Here is a 19,202-nt window from a genome sequence, read left to right on the forward strand (position 1 = left end):
CACTTGTTTAAAATCCCCCACCCTAATAGAGCTGAGAGAGATTTTTAGGAAGCTTCTAAGGCATTACAGACCCAAACAAAACATTTTTGTCTACATGTCACATCACAGAACAAGGATAAATACCCCGTTTAATCATTCTATGTCACCTTTAATGAAATGAGAGAAGTGCCACAAATGGCATCACCACGTATACAGAGATGGGCTGTGACATTGGGGGGATATGAGTACTCCATTGTTTACAAAGCTGGAAAGGAACATCAAAATGCTGATGGACTAAGCAGATTGCCTTTAACAGAGAAAGGATTAGAGACTCAAGTGGAGGAAGAAAGGGTACTCCTACTTGAAGAAAATGATGTGCCTCTTGTTAATGCAGGACAAGTGAGAAAATGGACAGACAAAGATGCAGTGTTATCTCAAGTACGAGAGTATGTACTCAGAGGATGGCCAAAGAGAGTGGATGAGTCAGTTTTTGGGGCATATACCAAAAAACGAGAGGAACTCCGTGTACAGGGAGGCTGTGTTCTGTGGGGAGTGCGCGTGGTCATTCCTCCACCAGGCCGGGCAGCTCTATTGAAACAGTTACACATCAATCACCCTGGCATAACACCGAATGAAAGGGTTGGCAAGAAGTTACATGTGGTGGCCACAGATGGACGCTGAAATAGAAAGCATGGTAAAAACTTGTGCCACATGCCAAGAGAATAGAAATTCTCCCCCCTGTGCTTCTTTACACCCGTGGGAGGTGCCGAATCTGCCATGGAGAAGAATCCACATTGATTATGCTGGTCCATGGTTAGGAAGAATGTTTTTGATCTTGGTGGATGCCTACCTTAAATGGCTGGATGTGTACCCGCTAAATAAGCCGTCCTCTACTGTAACCATTCAGTGCCTGAGACAAAGTTTTAGCCAACACGGTATACCTGAAATTGTGGTGTCGGATAATGGCAGTAGTTTCACAAGTGCAGAGTTCCAAGAGTTTATGACCCGAAATGGCATCAAACACATCACCACAGCACCGTATCATGCAGCTTCTAATGGACTGGCTGAACAAGCAGTGCAAACGTTCAAAAGTCTGATGTAGAAGAGCACAGGAGATTCCATTGAGATAAAGCTTGCCAGAGCATTATTCAGTTACAGGATTACACCGCAGTCGACTACTGCGAAATCTCCTGCGGAGCTGTTATGTGGAAGGAAATTAAGGTCTACCTTGGATCTCATCCATCCTGATTTTAAAAGTCAGGTACAGGACAAACAGCTGAAGCAAAAATTTTACCCTGATTGACATGCTAAAAAGAGACAGGTGACTGAAGGTGATCAAGTGTATACAAAGAACTTTTGTTCAGGGCTTATTTGGATTCCTGGGACAGTTCAGAAACAGACAGGTCCGGTATCTTGTACTGTGGAACCTGGAAATGGCCAAATAGTGCGCCGACACATAGATTAAGTGAGGAACAGACATGTTTTGCCTTCAGAGGAAACGCTGGAGTCGGAGAAAACATCCGTGACTGAAACTCCGGTGGTTAAGGACAATTTTGAGTTAAGAAGATCAACGAGACAGAAGAAAACTCTGAGTTACTTACAGGATTATGAATAGTTAGAAGTGAGTTCCCCAGCCACAGGGCAAGAATGCGTCCTGGAACTCACTGCGACGTAGGTAGTCCACCCGGAGTCCCTAGTTAGTTTGGTAAATGCACAAATGTTACGGTTTTGTGTTGTTATCATTTACATATATTTAAAATGTCTTACATATGTTAAAAATCTGTAAAAATTTCAATTTTTATAACACTATGTGATATATGTGTAGATATCATAAGTGATTTCCCATTAAAAAATATGTATTACTACAGTAAATAAGTCATGAAGAGTAATGTAGATAACTGTTTGAAACTAGTGTTATCTAGAGGAAGGGGATGTAATAAATGGGATGCTATGTACTAAGTTGTCCAATAGAGGGCAGCATGGGACTCTTTATGTGACTTTTTTCCTCTTGCTACCCTAGAGCGAGAGCAGAGTTGTCGTGTCGGTATGTTGTAACTGAGCACCGTGTTAAGATGCAGGTTGTCAGCTCTGCACATATGAATAAAGATTTATATTAATCTTCTCCCTGACTCCACATCTTTATGCACCAAAAGATATTACAATAATCTTATAGAACATGATGCATTGTTCTGTCTGTTATCCTATAATTGCCACTTTTGGACAGAGGCTGTGTGTTTTTTTACTTATTCCATTTTGAGCAATTCAGATGTATATGTGTGTATATGTATATAGAGCCAAATATTATGTGTCTATGAGTTTATGTCGGTATGTTTGTATGTAAAATTAGCCTATATAAAAGTGGAAGACTTGTCTAAATATCAAAAAAATAAGTTGTAAAAAGGGATTAATGATCACTGGTCTGATTGTATGTTATTCTGTGTTATCATCATTCAGTTTGAATTTGATCTTTTAATGTACAAAGTAGCTGATATTGCCATTACTTCTAGTTGACTCCCGAGTCGCTCTCATTCCAAAATGGCGAATTCGTGGGGCTGCTGCTGGGCGCTGGTGTTGCAATGGAAATTTCTATTGAGTTTCCTCTCTTGTGCTTCTATACTCTTTGTTATCCGCGAAAAGCATATAATAGGATCAGATTAGTTATGTGCACATTCTGTATCATAGCAACCAAAAAGCGTCCACTAACACTGCCAAGCAAGCAGTCTGCATTTCTTTTCGAGAGCAGTCACTAGCCGTTTCTCAATATGCGTTCTTGTCTATTCCTGTGGACTTGTGAAACGTCATCACTCGCGGCCCAAGTACTGTTCCAATTCAAAGTTCGCATCAAGCCCAAGTTCACATAAAATCCCCGGATGTGTTCTTGATCCGCCCATTTTATCGAGGATGCATCAGAGGAGACTTGTGTGGACTTATGACAGCAAACTTTCCCAGAATGCATTTCGCGTCAGGAGTTCGTTCTTCCGAGTCTGAACTTGCAAGTTCGAACTACGAAGGACACAAGTCCGAGTTTGGCGTACTTGGTATTGAGAAACGGCTACTCTCTTCACCGCTGACGCTATGGGAACTCCTCCCTCTTCCAGTTTCTCTGAAGCTTTTTTTGAAAAACGCCAGTGTACTGGCCAATGCCGCCCATGAAGGCATATAGGGGCAGGACTTCCACTACTATATAGCCTGTTTAGGTGGCAAAATAATCAGATTCTTTCTCTTCACCGTAACTGAAGCGTCTCGCCGTAGATCATTGCACTCGTGAGGGATGCAAGGATCGTGTCCCGTACACACGTTCCGGTAGAATTTTACAAGGATTTAAAGCTTCGCTCCTCGAGGGAAGAACCGTGTAACTTATGGACCCTGAGGTATATCGAATGACTGCGTTCTCGGCAGGGAACCACCACCGTTAGTGGGAGTGCTGCCAAACTGAAGAGAACGCTGCGTGCTTTCCATGGTAACGTTACGCCCGCCCTATTAGCCTCATACCCCCGGGGTATTCCGAGGTTACGGACATGGGAAAGCCACAAGGCTTCCTTTCCCTATCGATCTATCGATCTTAATCATCTGGCTATTTATGTATATTTGCATTTAATAGAATAGAGAGGCTTATTGTACTGCATTGCACTATATATATATATATTCTTACCTAAAGGATTATTAGGAACACCATACTAATACTGTGTTTGACCCCCTTTCGCCTTCAGAACTCCCTTAATTCTATATGGCATTGATTCAATAAGGTGCCGAAAGCATTCTTTAGAAATGTTGGCCCATATTGATAGGATAGCATCTTGCAGTTGATGGAGATTTGTGGGATGCACATCCAGGGCACGAAGCTCACGTTTCACCACATCACAAAGATGCTCTGTTGGGTTGAGATCTGGTGACTATATATATGTCTCTCCTTCTTGCTCAGGTTCTGCATCCGACCCTGCACAAAGCAGCGAGCTGCTGCAGACCCAGACTTGGTTTTCTATGCCTCTGTGTGCCAGCGGCATGTCTGTGTTATGCACTGTGTGGTACAGTTCAGGAGTTTGCAATATTACTGTACAGCCGTTGACAACCTCTATTAAATGGCAACCTTGCTTCAAAGCACACAGTATGTAACTGGCACCCGACACACATAAGGCGAGCGGTTACTACCTGTTCCAACATACAAGGAGTGTATTTCCTCACTTGGTGCTATTGCAGAACCAAACTGTGTTTTCTATGGCTCTGTGCAACACACACCGGTGCTTTACGCCACACAATATGTTACTGGAATCCTGTGCACTGCCAGCCGTTACAGAAATGTCCCAGGTGCGTGGAGTCAAATCTTGCACTTGTATCCTGCATCCGGCCATCCAAAGCGGTGAGCTTTGACAGATTTCACTTTTCTGCCATCAGTGTGTGTCTGAACACACAACCCCTGTGGCCCTACCGCAGCCTCAGGCACATATGGCGTGCTTGGCACTAATTATGGTTTGTAACGGGTTTGTAACATCTCCATTTGATTTGTGGCGCACACACCTATGTTTAGCAGCAGGCTTGTTCCACTGCTGACAACATATACTGTAATAAGCACCCACATCTCGATTGCTCGCCAGTGTTTAGCCCATTACCTTACCCTGTGCAGCACTCAATTCCTCTCTCGGCTAATGCTGCCGTGATACAGAGGAGAGACAGTAATGAACGTCCGCTTTATCCAGGGTATTTGTGTATCCTATTACCCAGAGTGGCTGCATAATCAGCGCAGCGCACCGGTACTTAGTCTAGAGTTTGTGAACGGGTAATATAGTTTGTGCCTGACGAGAGAGGTAGAACAGCTTGTGCAGCTGCTATCCTCTCACCCTAGACAACGACCCCGTCGTAATAGGAGACCTACGTGCGCTACTACAGTAGGCACACGATGGCGGTGCTTGTAGCGGGGTTTGTGTAGACCTGCACACATTCACAGGGTGTAACGCTCTTTCCTCTTAGCTGAGCAAAATGCGCATCCTGCTATCTTGATTGCCCGTTTGGGAATGTACCAACCAGCCACAGACGCACTCCTTTTAATTAGAGTGATTTCTGCATGTGTACGTGTGAGCATATAAGCACGGTGTGCATGCCAGCTTTACGTTTATGTGTTTGGTTGGGGATACAGACACAGGCTTCATGCGAACCCGCATCTCTCAGGAGCACTCTGGATATGAGTCTGCTCTGAGATATTCCACCCAAGACACTGCGGTGCTGGTGACGAACGCCTCTCTGGTTGATCGACTGGCTTACAATTGCACAGCGCACCACTTACTGTACCAGACAGCAATTTGCGCCTGCTCTTCATTAAGCAGCTCATGTCTCGGGCGCCGCAGATGTGACACAGACTTAAGGGCTGTTAAGGACTTTAGACTGTTTGAGATTGGTTTGGACATAATGAATCGGTACATGATGGGGGAAAAGTATGCGCTTTGTCCTTATCCCTGTTGCGCTCTGTATGAAACACCTTGTGCTCGGCCAAGTGCCAGTGGTTACGTGCTGCCCCAATTGGGTTTTGCTGTTTATACACACAAAATCTGTACGGATAGCAAGCCCTTACTACTAGACGCCCCCCTTTACGCAGTGCCTGTAATGGTGTGAAGCAATGACTACGACCCGGTGCGCTGTCACATGTCGAACATTCTACCTTTGCAGCAGTGAGCAGATGAAGAAGATGCGGGCGGTCTACCCCAAGGGTTTTCATGCAGCTATCGCTGCGTTTCATGCTGGTGAACAAATGAATTCTCTTAAGTGAGAGAAGCGGCCAAATCACTTGCCTATTATAATGCCGTCATGGGCTGTTAGGGGTGTAACGGTACGCAAAAATCACGGTTCGGTGCGAACCCCGGTTTTGAAGCCACGGTTCGGTTCATTTTCGGTACAGTAAGGGAAAAATGCAAACATTAAACTGCAGGTTGTTTATTACTATAAACTTTTTTTTACAATTTGATTACACTTTTTTTAAACAGTTTTTATTAAAATATAACACATAAAATATATATAAAATGAAAAAATAATAAATAAAATACTACTGCAAAGTTCTTTTTTACATTATTTTATAACAGAAGGTAACTCTTTTCTTAACCTTCTCTTAAACTTTTTCTACTAAAACCTTGAACTAACAAATTCAATTCCTGAATACATTAATGAACTATTAGCCTACATTTTTGTCACCAAAAATTTTCTGTTTTGATTTATTTTGGATTGTTTAACTCACAGTATTGAATTGGCTATGTACCATCTCTGTATAAAAAATAATATTACTGCTCTATGTGTAACTGCATAGCAAGCAACATGATGATATACTTATTATACACTCATATTGAGATTAGTGAGCTGCATACATAGCCATCTTTGATCTTTTGCACGTTTATCCTAATCTTTGCTTGTGTCGTCAATGTAAGCTGCCTGTGACTTTACTAATGAAGCCCTCCATAGCTGAGTAAGCCCGGGTTACAGCTCTTCTCTGTCCCGACCAGCTGATCGCATTGTGACAATGATATGATTGACGTGATGTGCAGATGAAAAATCTGATCACGCATTCCTTATTCTCGCTGTCACAGAAAGCGCGTCTCATGAATGCGTAGCAACGAAAGACGTGCATCCTCTCACGCACTTTTGAAAGAACAAAGCAGCGCGTTGACACGCGTTTAACATGCGCTTTTAGATATGACACGTAAACGTTTACATCAATAATCAAACAGATATACAACTAAGTAAATAAAAATCTTTCTGTGGGCCGAATTATGTTATATGTTTGACAGAAGACTTGCGCTGAACGCGGAGACTTCCGCCACTTAATATGTTCGTGCGGAAACGCACGTATTATGTTCCGCACAGGCGCACACAAAATGCATTCGGCCTTTCGGTGCACGTGTGCACCGTGCCGAAAGCCCTGAACCGAAACGGTCCGGTTCGAATACACGTACCGTTACACCCCTATGGGCTGTATATGCCCTTAAGGGACTATGTGCCTAAACCACCCTCAGTGCAGTTAGAGTGTAGACGGTTGCATTCTACCTTCCCATCTAAATGATGTGAGTTGTGGCTGGTATGGGTGTTATACATTTATCTAAGTATGACATTGCTGTAAGAGCAACTTTTTATGCTTCAGAGATGGGCTGTGGCATTCGTAAACGATTGCTGTGACCTGACCAAGCTCATTCTAAGAAATTTCACCGCTCCACCTAAGCAGTCAGTTGCTGGGATCCAGCTGGGTTCACTGGATCATTAGGTGCTAAGGGACGGCAGCACATTACCGCCACACTAACATAGTGGTGTGTTTCTAATTCGGCAGTCCCACTATCCGACGCCTATTCACAGTTTGTACCACACTGCCAGTACAGCTGTATTACTGCTGATGTCTAAGGCCCTGTTTACATTAGAGCATTTGCATTTTAAAATGGCATTTTAAAATGAAAACGATCCTCGTTTATACTGGCATTTTAAAAAGAATCTTCATCCACACTAAACACGACCATAAACGCATGAAACATGACCAATCACGTAACTGGGCATGCGCATAAAAGTGTAAAATAACGTATTACTCTAATTAGGGGTGGAACGGTAGATGTATTCGTTTCAAACCGAATCGGTACGGGGGTCACAGATCGGTGCATGAATTTAAACGGAGAATACACGGTATGAAAATAAATAAACATGCATGCAAAATAATTAATGTAATGCGGAACTACTGTTAGATACGCAGGTTCTTTGGGGACAGCTAATCTGTAGCCCCGCTTTAGCTCTGAAGCTCTGATTGGCGCCGATGCAGACGAGCTCCGCCTATGTATGCGCTCTATCAGAGCCCGTCTACATTCTCTGGCACTATGCAGTTTTTTTGTCAGGTTGACGGTCTAGTGAGAGAAAGAGTGAGTGACATAGCAGCGACAGCGAGTACGGCAAATGGTGGTGAGGATCCGCCGGCCTCTTTAAGATTGCAAGTTTGGCAAAACTTCACTTTTCCAGTCAGTTACAATAGTACAGGTGAGAGAGTGGTGGAAAAGACGAGGAGTGTGTGTCAGCGTTTTCAGCAGTTGTTGGGTATGTGAGTGGAAGTACATCTAATCAGGGCTCTCAAGTCTCACGCATTCACCATGAGACACACACATTTCAGTCAGTTCACACCCCACACCTTGTATTTCTCACGCTGAGAAGTAGAAGATAAATTGTCCTGCTAATATACAATAAATGAACGAAGCACATGCATACGCACATCACATCGCCTGCATGACACGCACGTCTCAGGCGCGGCTCGAACCGCGCCGAAAACGCGTGCATGCTAGGAATAGGACCAACGCCTATTTTTCACGCCACACGCAAGCGTCTTGGAAGCGTTTCCAGGCAAAATATGTCACCTATAGCAACAGCAGCGCGTCAGCCATGCTTCTGGTATGTACAGACACAAAAAACGTGACGCAGCCGCCACGCAACTGACATGCAACAGATACGCCACGCAGCCGGTGTGAATCGGCCCTTAGTGTGCTCAACTTTACGCAGTGTCGTCAGCGTCAGAGTACCGCGAGAAATCTTGTGCAGGAGGCTGATTTCAAAACGCTCTCGCGTTACTCTGACGTCATCCACTTGTCGTTTCTTGCAGCGCCTCATGAAGTCTTACACACCTGCACAGCAAAATCAATAGTGTTAAAATAACACCCACGGTGTCAAATTTAAAACCGGCAAAGTGTGTCCACACTACACTGTGTTAATTTAGTCAAAAGTGTAGTGTTAATTTAACAATACCTATTATATGTTAATTCAACACTCAATATTGTTAAATTTTACACTTTGTTCAACACTATTCATTGTTGTTTCCACAATACACTGGTGTTGGCACAGAAATACAGTGTTAAAAAGTAACACTCCTAATTTAAAGCAACAATATGTAGTTTCCATGTAAAAATGACTTACAGCTCCCCCATGTGGTTGAAAAGCGCAACAGTGCCTGGTATCAGACACTCTTCTGCAGGCAGGGGGAGGGGCGGGGCTGTGTTTCCTACCCTCCACCGCCACTTTCAGAGTGTGCTTGTAGCAGCTAGGAGGCTGCTCAGGTTGCAGCAACAGTACAGTTTGTCCAGTTAAAAGTTGTTCTATCACTGAAATAATTTTAGAGACATTATTTAAAGGTTAAAAAACTACATAGTGTTGCTTTAAAGGGCGTGTTGCAGGTTAACCACCACTGTCGATTAATGGGTACATAATCACTCAAGATATGTGTATAATTTTTAAAATGTCTCAAAAATGGTCTTAAAGACCACTTTTTTACGTTTTTTGGTATTAACGGTTTTTTTACGCAATTCTGCGATGACGTCACGTTGGGAGAAGTGGAGAAAGCCTCAGCCAGAGCCATAGAGATAGATGAGACATTTATTGCTGTTTAATACTTGCGTATATAATTTAGAAATCATATGAAGAGTTTGGTTCCAAAACGCAATAAATCCATTTTGACAAATTTCGGTAAAAACGTGTTTTCTATACCAAGAAAGTGACAAGATGAAAACCACTATTTTCTGTTACAAACTTTCACATAGCATCTTTAGGTTATAAAACATAAGAAATTCAAATCCATAACTTGATTTTCAAAGATTTATTATAAAAACTATTTATTTTTTCCACAAAATGCAATAAATCCATGACAGTTTTTTATTTCAAAATGATCAGCTGTAAAATGTTTTGGTCCCGCTCGATTTTCGTTGACTTTGAGTAAAATAATGTAAAGTTTTCATATAATCCTCTGGGGTCAATGTTTTAGCATGAGAAGCTTGATGCTGTCTGGAGAACAAGCAGCCGAGTGCCTCTCGTGGAAATTATTAGATGTTGATGGCTTACGTTTCTTTCCCGTCACAGAAAACCATCACAGGTTTAGCAATGCTATTAAAGTATTATTTTGTTTTGTTTGTTGATCACGAAGTACAAAGTAGATGAGGAAAATTAGGATTCCGTGTACTCAGCGCGCCGCCATGTTTGTTTACATTGCGTGAATGGTCCGCTGTAATATCAGGAATGGATTTATTGCGTTCTGTAAAAAAGGAGGAGTGGCGTTTGTCGCATTTTGGGAACAAAGGGAGAAAAGATGACAGAATATCACGGCGGGTATTGGAGTTTGCGTAAAATTAATTATTTACTTTTAACTACTGACCTGATATAATACTGATTTTGGCAGTAACTCATTTTTTTCAAAAATGGCGTTTATTGCGTTTTGGAACCAAACTCTTCATATATACATCGTAGGAAATATATAATGTGTTATACTGCAAAGTTACCATGCTAATTATTATTTATGATATATGTGGAGATAAATAAAACTTAGCAAATCTGCTGATTTGATCCATTCATGTCCTGACCACCAGGCTAGAGATTTTTAAACATCCTTTATCCACACTTACTAGTCTATCAAATAATATCTCAAATATATTGTTTTGTGAAATAAAAGGATGCTTTGTTATATTGTTTATGTGATTTATAACGAATCACACAATCATTTTATACGCAGCAGTCAGCAGCTGCAGCACACTCGGATCCGACCGCATACATACTGTAATAAACAGGCGTTCAGCGTTTTTTTACAACACAACAGACAATGCCATTTTAGGAGGAACCGCTCATTGATCACCATATTTTTATAAATCCTGTACATGTTTGGACCTGCCGAACAGGTTGAGCACTTTCATATACTTTGTTGAGCAGAGAGGCTGCACTTTGACCAGCGGGCTGCGGGAACCGGCGCACATCACGCCGCCAGACGGTGTTGTTAACTCGAAATGTATAACTATTATCAGATCGACCCACCGGGAAAGTCCCGACTCTGCCGATTGCCATTCCGCTACTGGCTGTAAGAAAGCGAGTGCGTTTGGGTCGCTGGTCCTCGCGAACAGATGTGACGTGCTTCACTCACCTTCCAGGATTAGAGACATGCTGCCAAAAACTGTGCTGAAGATCGCATAAAGTTACACCCATTTCAGGCAGGATCATCCCCCTCAAGCCAGCATGCACGAGTATGTTAATTGTTTGTTTACTTTCTACACGAAGATATGCTAACGTTATGCTATCTGGCTGTCTGCCTATCTCTCTATACTAGCCTATCCGTCTGTCTGTCTGTCTGTCTGTCTGTCTGTCTGTCTGTCTGTCTGTCTGTCTGTCTGTCTGTCTGTCTGTCTGTCTGTCTGTCTGTCTGTCTGTCTGTCTGTCTGTCTGTCTGTCTGTCTGTCTGTCTGTCTGTCTGTCTATCTATCTATCTATCTATCTATCTATCTATCTATCTATCTATCTATCTATGTAAATAATCTGCGCTATCAGAACTGTACTTGACTCATCTTTCTATAGTCATTCTCAATGCTCTCAAGGCGGCTTTGGTAAATTCTCTCCCCAGCGTGACGTCATACAGTGCGTTGTGGGGGAAAGGAGAATCATTGCAAACCGCTGTACTTTTTCATACTTTTTCAGGTTTTGTGATACCCAACAACATAAAATACAATGGATAACAGTTTAAATGTTTATTATCAACAAGCAAATTGCACAAATTCGTTGAAAAATTTTACCTGCAAAACGCTCTTTAAGGTCAACACCAGTGTAATGTGTATTCAACAATGTTAAGTGTTAAAAAAGTGATTAATAGCCACACTTTTGGTTATTTTCAGTAGCACTTTTGTTGCTATAAGGATGTTTCCATAAAAGACAAATGACAAGAAATATTGCAAAACCTCTTTTTATTAAAGTACATCACATTTAATATTTACATTGATACACACAACACTTAGCATTTAACACTGCTTATTTAAATACCTCAGCTACAATTAAAAAACAGAATACAGTATGGAATAATGAAAGTTATCTTATACCACAGCGCAGTGACATGAAAACCACTTATTATAAGGTCTTTAATAAATCAAATGAGAGTTAAAAACTGGCTTTTGGTCCAGAATGATGCAAAAATTCTGGATGCAACTTCTGTTCCCAACGCAGTGCAGGCAGGGCTGTGCTGATTCATCCCCCTCAAAGCATGGATTGATGCTCATCACCTAAGTGTTTTAAAAGAGTGTATGTTAACCAAGCATTTACTAATCTTACACAAATGTTACTAAAAAATTTTAAATTAACAATTTTTGTTATTTATGAACTTGTATGCATTTACATGGGGTGAACAATGCAAAAGTAACTGCTGAATAAATAACTAGAACAAAATACCAAAAAACTTACACAGCACAATCAGTAGCTTCAGTTGCACATTGACCAGAATTTAAACACCATGAGTATACAGTTAAACTTTAAAACCGTAAAAGCAGCAAACCCATGTACACTTACCATATTTAAACTCCTGTTGACCAGACAGAGGGTCATCCATATCTTCATCAGGATGTAGTCTGCAATTATCCTTTAATTGTTGTATGTTGGCTATTTTGCAATACATCACCTCAGCATATTTCTGCAGATTTTCAAAGACAAAAAAGTCAAGAAAATACCAAAACGGGTGCAGTTTGAACCTTTATTTGAATCAAAATCATCTCAGTATAATAAATCTTGTTAGAGACAGTGTACAGTACTAATGTACTGTGTGTACTCACATAACTAGTTGGTAAGCTCTTATCCTCCAAACTGGGTTAAGGAATAACAGTTCCAGAATTCATGGGTATGCCGTATTCAAATATAGTCTGGTAGGGTCCTATCACAAAAAATGACAATAAAGACTCTGAAAACTCAACATTCTTTTTACATTGAAAAAAGCACTCAAGACAATATGAATCTTCATTTATACATTTTCAAAATAGTAATCAATTTGATTGCTATTTAATATGACATCAGTAGCAAAACGATGTATGAGAAGATAATTATTTTTATTAAAGTTGGCAGCAGGTCATGTGAGTTTCTTGCCAGATTAATAATAATAATAATAATAATAATAATAATAATAATAATAATAATAATAATAATAATATGTACAAAACTAAATATACTAAAAGATTGGTTAACTGTTCAGTTATGTCAAATAAATGATTTATATGTATAAATATATAAACTTACCTTCTGTAATGAATTTATATAAGTATTAGCAGTCGTTTCTCATTGTGAGTCATATCCATGTCAGGTCTTCTTTAATAAACTGCCCTAAAAACAGCATCTCGTCTGAATGATTTGAAGCAGTCAGTGTGTACTTTCACCAAACTAGCATCTCAGGATGTCCTTAGGGGTGTGCCCCGGCATCCTGGCCAAAACTTGCCCATTGGCCTACTAATCATCCCTCATACTAATTGGCTATATCACTCGGTCTCCTCTCCACTAATAAGCTGGTGTGTGGTGGGCGTTCTGGCGCAATATGGCTGCCGTCGCATCATCTAGGTGGATGCTGCACATTGGTGGTGGTTGAGGAGATTCCCCCATTCATATGTAAAGCGCTTTGAGCACTGAGAAAAGCGCTATATAAATGTAACAAATTATTATTAATTATTATTATTATTATTATCTATAATGACAGAAAAAAACAAATGTTCGCAATACACGTTTTACACTTTCGTATGTATTTGCCATTTGCATCTGTCTGGCATCTAGCGCCACGAAAAGCTTACAACACACAATGCATCAAATCCAGCAATCTGTGCATACAAATGATGATATATTGTGAGGTTTTGGTAAAATTAATTGTTGGTTTGGCGATATTTCCCCTGTGTGCATACATCTTAGAAAAACACATGACGATGCGGTTGCGGTTTTCTCCATGTTTTTCAGTAATTTGAATAATTAACCGATATCCGTGCACTCACGTGCATGTAAACGACCTCGAAGAAAAGGCGCTCTAAGCGAATTGAAGCGTTTTAGACCATAAAAATTTTTTTGTTACATACCGGAAACATCTCCTCACTATCTGCTTGCTGCCTGTCCGCTGATCAAACTGTAAAAAAACGCGATCTCTGTAGACAGCCCAGGCTTCACAAACGGCAATATCAACAAGTGGCCAAACCTAGCATCACAAAACAAAACAAATTATTCCAGCCAATAAACGACAAAAAGGATTTGGGGGTGGGGGTTGGGCGCGTTCATGAAAGCACGGAAGGGAGAGGGAGGGGGAGGAGTCAGCTACGCTCCGTCTGTTTGAAAACAGTTTCAAACGTCAACAATTACTAACGTCTCGCAGATTCGCTTAGAGAGCCTTTAACTCATGGTATCTATATGATTACCTCATAACGGGCATCATATGGTGAATAAACGAGCTTTCATTTAATGGCGGTTTACAAACACAAATTTCATACCTCCAATTTGTAGTACATGTCGTGTTTTATCATGGTTCAATTCTTTCGTTCATATCTCCTGTTAATATTATCCTTTTTGGTTAAAACTTTTAGTAACACAAGGTTAAAACTTTTCGTAACACAAGGGAGCTCTGATTAAACTGAACCAAATAACGAACAAAGGGGAAATAAAATGGGAAAAATATCTTATTTAGGTTTTTTGGCATATGGCTGCATAGAGTCAGACAGAGAAATAACAATTTAATTTAGCCAAACTATATGAATATTATGAGACTGATTTACCTGCTCTCTTCAGTCCTCCTGTGAAAGAAAATGGCGGTAAAATCCCTGACAGGATATGTTAAGTGGAGGCGTGGCTGGATTTACACCGCTCAGAGTAAAATCTGATAACACCCTTGTTTTACACTGACACTGTCGTGGATATAACACTGGCCTAGCAATGGCAGTGTTATTTTATTACCAGATAGTGTTAAAACAGCATCAACACTGTGTATTTAACACCATCCCTGAAAATTTAACACTGGTGATTTTGCTGTGTATTAATGCATCCTACAAGCCTACATTTTTTTGTTCTTTAGTACATGAATATTAAATAAATGTGCTAAAATGTAATTTAAAAATGTTTTTAGGTAACTTGTAATACATTTGAAACCCATCTTTGTATGAAAGATTAGTACAAGTTTATACATTTTTGTTATACAAGATGGTATGTTAAATGCATTTCAGTTCATATTCATGACATCTCAAAATAACACCGATAAGGACACATATGTTTTTAAGATTATCTTAAGTACTAAAAAAAATTGCCTTCTGCATTTTTGTTTTGCTTTTCCCTCCATTGTACAGAAATTGAACCGAACCGTGACGTCTGAACCGAGGTACAAAACCGGGACGTCTGTGTACCGTTCCACTCCTAACTCTCATAATAGCTTACCTTTACACATTTATGCAGCCTAGGGGTGTGCGATATTGACAAAAATTCAAACCTGGATCCTTTGCTGGCAACAGACACTGTTTGAACTATAATAGTCAACATTTGAAGTGGCTCAAAACCTTTCATAAAAGTTGTATTAAAATATTGAATAATATGCATTCTTGTCTTTGGACAATTTTTATGAACCTTTTTGATCCACTTCAAACGTTGACTAGTGTAGTTCCCCCCTACAACATATTAATATGATTAATAGGTTAATGTTGAAACTTGAAGCAAAAATAAATTTCAGCAAATGCAAACTTAATAAGAGGTGAAGTATAGCTTTAGCCTACAGAAATGCTTATTGCTTTAATGTAGGGAGTTATAATAGTTCGCATTGTTCACAGTTCATATTTACGATCTTATAGTCCATTTGAACATTTTCGTACGAACTGACTGTATTCTTCCAACCCAACAATACTCAACATAAATATAAAACAGACATTATCTATAAGTATACATGTTAAAACAATCTGATATAGCGTTTATAATAGCTGGTTGGTAGATGTTTACTATTTTTGGCAAAACCTCCGTTGCAAACCTTTGTTTTTTATTTTATTTCCGTTAACGAAAATGTTTTATCACTAATAGTTTTAGTTTCCGTTTTACGATAATAACCCTGGTATCCAGGGTAGCCTTTTATGCCAAAGTCCTAGCCTAATTAAATTTTTAGCTAAGCTACTGTTATGTTCTTTTTGTCCATGGGATTGCATCTGTATAAAAATGAATATAAGGTGTAATAACGTACAGTCCTCAGTTTATTTACCTCTGATATTTTAACCTGATGAATTATTAAATGTATGCATTTACTAGAGTAGCAATTACCAACAACAACTTGTCGTGGAATTTTAGTCGAATCAAATAATACCATTAAAGAGTGAAAGTCAAGAATCACACAGACACACTGTTAACAAAATTTTCTTTGTTTGAATTTATTATATTCTGCAGAATAGTCTCTCGCCCTCTGTTTGCAGAGGTAAAAATAAGAGCCCCGTTCACAAGGTTGAACACATTTATAGCAAGATACTGAAAAATACCGTCATCCCATCTCCACCCATGAACCAAAGATTGTCATCTAAGTTCCAGCGTCACTTAGAAAATAAACCTTCAATTTATCAATGATTAAGAAACATATCAGTTGAAGCACATCTGGTCATACAGAAGAAATGTTTTGTTCTCAGTGAACTCTACCGTTTACTGAGTTTTGTTCATCATTTGTTACTTATCTCATTCACTAGCCCCCCTTTATCTTATCTGGTATGACTTTGTATAATGTTCTAGTCCTTGAACACTTTACTACTGAACAGATGGAAAGAACAGAAATCTTTCACTAGAACAGAAGAACAGGATTTTGCATTTAACAATTATAAGTTCATAAACTATAATTAAAATAAAAATACCAAATCTCCCACTACAAACTTTCTTTAAAATATATGCTCGTAGTTGCTGTACACTTGTAGCAACACTTTTAGGGCTGCACGATAAATCGCATGTGTTTGTCATGCGCATCTCGTCAGTAATGCCGGTTCCTTGATTAGTATTAAATCGCCAACAGCTGCTTTTAGATGGCGCGACATTAACTGCACAGAGCCGTAGTGCCCTGACAAGCTGGGCCATATCGCATACATATCGCAGGCGATACGCCCGCTATAATTAATGCGAAATCGCCCTGATTGTCAGTGAACTAAGGCTCTGTGTAGTTAAAGCAGCTCCATCGGAAAACAGCTGATGCCGATTTAATACTAATCAAGGAACCGGCATTACTGACGAGATGCGCATGACAAACACATGCGATTTATCGTGCAGCCCTAAACACTTTCAGTTTTTTTATGTGCTGTTGTCATGATGAATTGTAATATCGGAGCTCCATTGATGATGGCTTTTCATAGTGGTTGTGCACATGCTTAACTCGGAGTCAACCTACTCAGAGTCGTTTCTACTAACTCACATCAGCTATTCTGTAACTGAAAACTCAAGAGTTTCCCATCTCAGAGTAAGTTAACTTGGAGTTCAAGTTTAAACTCAGAGTTAGTTGAACCTCCTTATTGAAACGAGCCCCAGATATATAATTTGTAGAATGTTACTTAATTTTTGATGGATTTGTGTTTATTGTAAAACAGTTAGCACATAGATCAGCACTGTTATGACATCCGTTAAAAAATGAACAATCCATTTCTCTCTGACGTCAGCAAAGACGCTTGTTTTACGCAGCCAGCAACATTACAATATTTATCATGAGTGGTAATAATAAGTATTCCTAGATCCATTTAAGTCACTCCTCTGACTGAACGCTAGTGGGCGGAGCAGGGTTATTATCGTAAATGAAAACTATCACATAAACTGAAACTATTAGTGAAAAAACATTTTCGTTAACTGAAATAAAATAAAAACGAAGGTTTCTAAAAAAAAACTAAAACTAAACTATAACTATAATGTGGACCTGTAAAACTAACTAAAACTAACTAAAATTTTGGAAAACAAAACTTGCGTTTTCGTTTTTTAAATGGTATTCAATCAGCAGTTGAACACGAAGTCACTCATATTACAGGTGTTGTGCCGAATTCTGTGACTAGAGGTCGCTGTTTAGCAATTGTTCATGCGAGACCGCGCCGGGCGCCCGTGCACATTATCGTGAGTGTGCCAAGGAAGTTTCTAACGATATACATGACCGCCCACTGAGCGATGACGTAATTTTCCCTCGATCGCTATAGTCTATCGTATGAATGAAGCAGTCAGACTTTGTGAGAAACGAACGCGCCGATTAAAATAACACGAAATAGGTTCTAAAATACCAGAACATCACAAATATTTTGTTTTTTTACTTGGGGCTGTTGCCATTTAATGTTACACACACAATCTGGTAGACAGTAACAACAGCTTACCGAAATCTGTGACCTGCCTCTGTTTCATTCAGAATTACAATAATGTTTCCCAAATTCACTCTGGTGATGTATAATCTCATCTGTAATATATCATCAAATGCATTTTGACCTGATGTTAACACTTACACACATACAGCAGGGTCACACAATCTGACGGACAGTAACAACACCTTACCGAAATCTGTGACCTCTCTCTGTTTCATTCAGAATTACAATAATGTTATCCAAATTAAAATTTCATTTATTAAAAATTATTGCAATTCTGAATGAAACAGAGAGAGGTCACAGATTTCGGTAAGCTGTTGTTACTGTCTACCAGATTGTGTGTGTAACATTAAATGGCAACAGCCCTAAGTAAAAAAACAAAACATTTGTGATGTTCTGGTATTTTAGAACCTATTAATCGGCGCGTTCGTTTCTCACGAAGTCTGACTGCTTCATTCATACGATAGACTAGAGCAGGGGTGTCAAACTCAAGGCCCGCGAGAGTTTACAAACAGAGGTGTAAAGTACTTGAGTAATTTTACTTGATTACTGTACTTAAGTATTATTTTTGGGGATTTTTACTTTACTTGAGTACAATTTAAAATCAATACTTTTACTTAATTACATTTTTTAAGGGAAAAAAGTACTTTTTACTCCTTACAATTTTATTTAAAGTCAAAAAGTACTTCTATTTTAGAGATCTATTTTTGCTTGCTCTGTCAAACCAATTGAATTGGGCTGATGGCCAGTTTAACTTAAATGTATTTAATTCTGGATCCTTTGGACCATTCTAAGGAATTGGCCAACAGTTCATCTGATGATGAAGATTTTTCGCTTCTTTGAAACCGTCAACACATGAAGTGTGTTCCCGTGTGACACGTTCCCTGCTATTTGCAGCTTCTTCATCAAGACTAAGACCTTGTTCACACTGTCAGTCCAAATCTGATTTTGGTGCATATCCAATTTGAAAGATTCGCTGTCCATATTGTGTATCACAACTGTTCAGATCTGATCTGAGCGTCCTGTAGCGTTCTGCCGTTTTCCAGATTATCTGCACTGTTTCTATGGCAATGACTTCGCGCTGGCACGGCAATCTGCCTCGATGTCTGACGTGTTTACGTGACGCAACAGCATGACATA

At 39.7% G+C, this 19,202-nt stretch overlaps 1 protein-coding gene and 1 long non-coding RNA gene across 3 annotated transcripts in view; one reads left to right on the top strand and one right to left on the bottom strand.

Moving 5' to 3' along the window:
• LOC135721146 (muscle M-line assembly protein unc-89-like) overlaps positions 1-19,202 on the top strand; it is a 163,780-nt gene that overhangs the window by 113,609 nt on the left and 30,969 nt on the right. The window lies entirely within an intron of this gene.
• On the bottom strand, positions 12,282-13,101 carry LOC135721183 (uncharacterized). The gene is made up of 3 exons (XR_010521435.2): positions 13,000-13,101; positions 12,543-12,640; positions 12,282-12,403 (listed from the first exon to the last, which is right to left on the bottom strand). It is a non-coding gene; the product is annotated as an uncharacterized lncRNA (long non-coding RNA).

Source organism: Paramisgurnus dabryanus, chromosome 24 (assembly GCF_030506205.2).
Source record: "Paramisgurnus dabryanus chromosome 24, PD_genome_1.1, whole genome shotgun sequence".
Taxonomy (NCBI): Eukaryota; Metazoa; Chordata; class Actinopteri; order Cypriniformes; family Cobitidae; genus Paramisgurnus; species Paramisgurnus dabryanus.